Raw genomic sequence first — 6000 nt, forward strand, 5'->3', positions numbered from 1 at the left:
ATTGTAAATGTCGTTTGGTATACGTGTAGTTGAACTTTTACTTTAATTTTGATTTGCTTTCTTGTAGTATAACCGATATCTTCGAGAAATAATTTTCGAAGTGATTAAAAACGAGAATATTGGTAGTTGTGAAAATGCGAGTTATTTCTTCTAACTTATTATTGTGATTAGACATTATTAATGGAAAATATCTAGAGGCTTGAACATTACAGGACGATGTTCTTTTCCTGTGATACTGTAACAGACAAAATGCTTGTTTACTGATGCAAGTCTTGTGTCCAGAACAGTCTTATGAAATGTATTTGCTGTTGCGTAAGATAACACGAAATAATTACATCGTGTGCGAACTACCAAATCTGTGCAACGTTATACGTAAACAGGCGGAAAATTTTATTCATAAAATCACTTCACAACTGACAGTGTTAGTCAAGAGAGACTCGTGGGACACTGTGTTAAGGTTCTGGAGTAAATCCTTCTAATTTTTCTTCCTCGAAGAATAACAATTTCTAAGGAAGAGCAACAGTGATGATCTTTCTTATTTCTTTTAAATGCTTACACTTTCCTTTAATTGGGTTAAAAATAAATAAGAATATTGCTTGCATTTCTGTCATTGACGTAGACCAGAGAGACAGACAGACAGATATTACAAAATAGTTCAAATAGTGCGAGCGCCATTAAAAAGTCATGATAATTCTATGTTGCGTACTTAGAATTATTCATACAATAAAGAACATGTCTAATTGTGAGTTAACAAAAAAAAAAAAACAATAATAAAGAGACATTTACGCATCACGATTGCAGTTCGAAAAAGTCGGGACAGGAATTGAAAGTAACGTACTGTCCTGACTAAATCGGTGAATCGGACGTCTGGTAGCCTTGCATCAATGATTATAAAACTAAAACCACCCAATATTGCAGCTTGAAGACTTTTGGCCAAGAAACAGATTCATTTATACAAGAGCAAAGTTGAAATTTTTACACATCCTTGCATTGAACTCAAGTGGGAAAAGGGGTAAAATTAGCATGTCCTGAATTGCCTCACATATAAATAGTTATTTCATTAATATTTGTCAATGTCTTTGAAGCAGTACACAATTATCGTTAGAGTATCATAATCCATGATCTTATATATAAAAATATCCCGTTGAACGTGTGTCAATTAATTTATTTGTTTATTTTTTTTTATAAATTCCATATGCAGAACAATGTAGCCACTATATACTGCTATTACAAATAATATTACCATGCTCTTGTTTAATAGAAGAGATTCTTTTTTAAGGAACATCTAGTATGGAGGATCGAACGTGGGACCGCAATGCTTTCAAGAACTCTAACCAATACACTACGCCCTTTGATTTCTTGGAGCTACTGTTCCTAATTATTCTTTCGCCTCTATATTGTAAACGTTATCTGCAAAAAAGAAGTTAAATACTCAGATATAGCTCGGTACTTCTAGAATTACTTTATACACATGCATTTGAAATTTAACTCTGAATTTCTTTCTTCGTATTAGTATATCTAAGCTTGCGAATATATTTTATTTGTAACTTTATAACGGTTTCATGAACATCTACGAAATAGTTCCTTATAACTTGGAATATGGTGAATAGATATGAAATGTCTTGAAATTAATTTTCGACCACCAGATTTTGTCAAGGGAATTATGTGTGATCCGTTTCCAGTTATTCATTGCTTAAACACACGTTTTAAAACTATGTGGAATTTTCATTCAGGGATAAGTTTCTTTACTTGCTACATGTATGCGAACTACACTCTGTCCCACTTATCTCTGGAGCAGGTAACGAAAACAAGTATCTGAGCAGCGATGAACACGTGAGAGGAATGGGATTGCGTGGAGGGAGGAAAGCCACTGCAGTTACCAGCCTTCCCAGCAGCGTGCACTGATTCGCTCTGTCCACTCGATCCCCTCTCCCCTCTCTCCACTTCTCTTCCGCTATGCGCGGCTTTGCTCCAGAGATGCTGGGACAGGGTACAGTTAATTGTTTCTCAAAAGGTATCATCTCTGTATACCACACATTTAATTCTTACTCACATGGAAAGAAAATGTCAATTTGTATTCAGGGGTAGTTTCACAGTTACAAACTATTTTGGCCTTGATGAGAAGTTTAGTGTAAGTAGGCATTTTGTTTATAATTTTGAAATTGAGGTTGTCTAAGGTTGAAATCCTCATATTTAGGGCTTGAACTCGTCACTTAAGACGTTGAAGATCGTCCTCTACTTTGTGCGTGACCTTCTTTATTTTTCTATTCATTATTCATCCTCATTGTCGCGATTAGCCAAAGGTAAAATAAGAAAAGTCCTCCTCCGTGGCCTCCGACTGCAGGACGGCATGGATTCGAGTCCGCCTATGCTCACTCTCTAGGTTCTCGGCCTGTGTATGGGACCGGTGGCAACCCATCGTGAAGAAATTGGGGAGTAGCATAACCCGGTCTCGGAAATCTCCTATGGGCCATGTTCCTGGGTAAACAAAAAATAATCGATGAGACAATTCGATTATCGAAGGCGATAAAATAACCTTCGGTTGACCAAGTTGCCAATATAAATAAATGGAATACAGATTGTCTTCGAGCTTACATTGTTAAGAAGGAGCGGATACACGTATTACTATCCCAATAATTATTCAATACGGTTTTTTGTTTGTCAGGAATTATCACTTAAACTACTGCATGTTGAGCTGGTGCCTACCTAGCCGCCTCTGATGAAATCTACCATTCTTCAGATTCTCTTTAAAATTCGACTCTGGTCACTTGTAACGTGCTGGGTGCAGACACTGTGCATCGAAGTACAGTGTTTTGCGATAAGAAGCGGCCTTGAATAGCGTGAGTGAGTCACTTTGATCGCGAGCAAGCTAGAATACCAAGCTTGTCTGCCTTAGAAAACCAAGTCTTTTTTTTCACGGTTTCCGAACGCGATTGCTATTGTAGAAGTATATATTCTCTCAAAAGAGCAAGAAAGGAAATTCGACCAATGTTCTCCCGTCGTTTAAAACCAAATATTATGTATTAAACGAAAAGTTCACGATTGTCAATAAACGGTTTAACCTATCTGAGCATAAGGTGAATGTAAATACTAAATTTAATAGAAAGGTTCTCCAAAATATCTCTTCCACTGTCTACGTAAGGTCAGTACCCAGGGGAGGGGCCATGTGGGCCATGCTTCCCCCTCGAACCCTGAAATATTTAAATGTGAACGAATACGAAAATAACATCGTCGATTTTTGAAATGAGTAAAAATTTCAATTTTGCTCTTGTATAAATGAATCTGTTTCTTGGCCAAAAGTCTTCAAGCTGCAATATTGGGTGGTTTTAGTTTTATAATCATTGATGCAAGGCTACCAGACGTCCGATTCACCGATTTAGTCAGGACAGTACGTTACTTTCAATTCCTGTCCCGACTTTTTCGAACTGCAATCGTGATGCGTAAATGTCTCTTTATTATTGTTTTTTTTTTTTGTTAACTCACAATTAGACATGTTCTTTATTGTATGAATAATTCTAAGTACGCAACATAGAATTATCATGACTTTTTAATGGCGCTCGCACTATTTGAACTATTTTGTAATATCTGTCTGTCTGTCTCTCTGGTCTACGTCAATGACAGAAATGCAAGCAATATTCTTATTTATTTTTAACCCAATTAAAGGAAAGTGTAAGCATTTAAAAGAAATAAGAAAGATCATCACTGTTGCTCTTCCTTAGAAATTGTTATTCTTCGAGGAAGAAAAATTAGAAGGATTTAGTCCAGAACCTTAACACAGTGTCCCACGAGTCTCTCTTGACTAACACTGTCAGTTGTGAAGTGATTTTATGAATAAAATTTTCCGCCTGTTTACGTATAACGTTGCACAGATTTGGTAGTTCGCACTAGGGATGGCCAAACGGATCCGGATCCGGATCCAAAATTTACGGATCTGGATCCGGATCCGAAAGTTTCGTATCTCAATCCCATTATAATATTACCACAACTTAAAAGGTATTATGATCTTCGATTACAAAGAAATTTTTCGTTAGTCCTACAAGAATTTTTTTCAAGTGTTGTTCCTAAAATACTTTGCTACGCATGCTAACACACTCGTGCACACATGTCAGAGGTGATTTTGTAAATGCCATTGAAACGAATATGTATTCATTCGAATGTATTGGAAATGAAAACACACATAAATGTGAGACATTCCATTTCAGGATGAAACCTTTAACACATATAACAAGATAGAAATGTTATACAAAAATTATACAATTGTTCTACAGTTACAGTTCTACAAATTAAAATAAAACATTATAATATATGCAGTGTTAAATAATTACAAGGGAGGTTATCTAAGTATCCCCCTCCGATTTCCATGAAACTTGGCAGGTGTATAGTGGGGACCAAAGGCAGAATTACGTGTTTTTTTGTTTCAGCTAAAAAACTGTTTTAGGGGGCAAAACCCCCTCAAATGTCAAGATGAAGACAAATTGAAGTGAGGATCTGACCCCTGTGTCCCCCTCCGATTTCCATGATACTTGGCAGGTGTGTGTATAAACGGGCTCAAATGAAGAAATACGTGCTTTTTGTTTCAGCTAAAAAACTGTTTTAGGGGGCAAAACCCCCTCAAATGTCAAGATGAGGACAAATTGAAGTGAGGATCGGACCCCTGTGTCCCTCCGATTTCCATAAAACTTGGCAGGTGTATAGTGGGGCCCAATGGAAGAAATACGTGTTTTTTTGTTTCAGTTAAAAAACGGGTTTAGGGGGCAAAACCCCCTCAAATGTCAAGATGAGGACAAATTGAAGTGAGGATCGGACCCCTGTGTCCCTCCGATTTCCATGAAACGTGGCAGGTGTATAGAGGGGCCCAAAGGAAGAATTTCGTGTTTTTTTGTTTCAGCCAAAAACTGTTTTAGGGGGCAAAACCCGCCTCAAATGTCACGATGAGGATAAATTGACGTGAGGATGATCTGACCCCTGTGTCCCCCTCCGATTCTCATGAAATTTGACAGGTGTATAGAGAGTCCGTATGCCCCCTGTTTCTTCCTATGCCATATTTCGGGGTCAGATCCCCACTTCAATTTCTCCTCATCTTGACATTTGAGGGGGGGGGGGGAATGAAAACACACATAAATGTGAGAAATGCCATTCCAGGATGAAACCTTTAACACATATAACAAGATAGAAATGTTATACAAAAATTATACAATTGTTCTACAGTTACAGTTCTACAAATTAAAATAAAGTTCTGGATCTGGATTTCGGATCCGCTAGGATCCGGATCTGACCATCCCTACGTGCATCCTGTCACGTTTCATGGAAATCGGAGGGGAACACAGGGGTCAGATCCCCACTTCAATTTGTCCTCATCTTGACATTTGAGAGGTGGTTGCCCCCTAGAACAAATTTTTTGCCGAAACAAAAAAACACGTATTTCTTCATTTGGGCCCAGCAAGTTTCATGGAAATCGGAGGGGGAGACTTAGACCTCCCTTGTAAGTGTATTAATTAATTACAAATCGCGCACGCGCGCACACACACTATATATATATATGTGTGTATGTATATTATATATATATATGTATATTAGCAGGTAACAATATGTTATAAGCACATTGTTACTTTCCAAAGAAACGCATGTGGGATGGCAAAACGGATCCGGATCCGAAAGTTCTGGATCCGGATCCGAAAGTACTGGATCCGGATCCGAAAGTACCGGATCCGGATCGGGATCTGAAAATTCCGGATCCGTGGATCCGGATCCGAAAAATTTTAGGATCCGGATCCTTAGGATCCGAAAAATTTTAGGATCCGGATCCTTAGGATCCGGAACGAACCGGATCCGGATTTCGGATCCGCTAGGGTCCGGATCTGGCCATCCCTAGTTCGCACACGGTGTAATTATTTCGTGTTATCTTACGCAACAGCAAATACATTTCATAAGACTGTTCTGGACACAAGACTTGCATCAGTAAACAAGCATTTTGTCTGTTACAGTATCACAGGAAAAGAA

This window comes from Lepisma saccharinum, chromosome 11 (assembly GCF_977018435.1).
Source record: "Lepisma saccharinum chromosome 11, izLepSacc3.1, whole genome shotgun sequence".
NCBI classification, from domain to species: Eukaryota; Metazoa; Arthropoda; class Insecta; order Zygentoma; family Lepismatidae; genus Lepisma; species Lepisma saccharinum.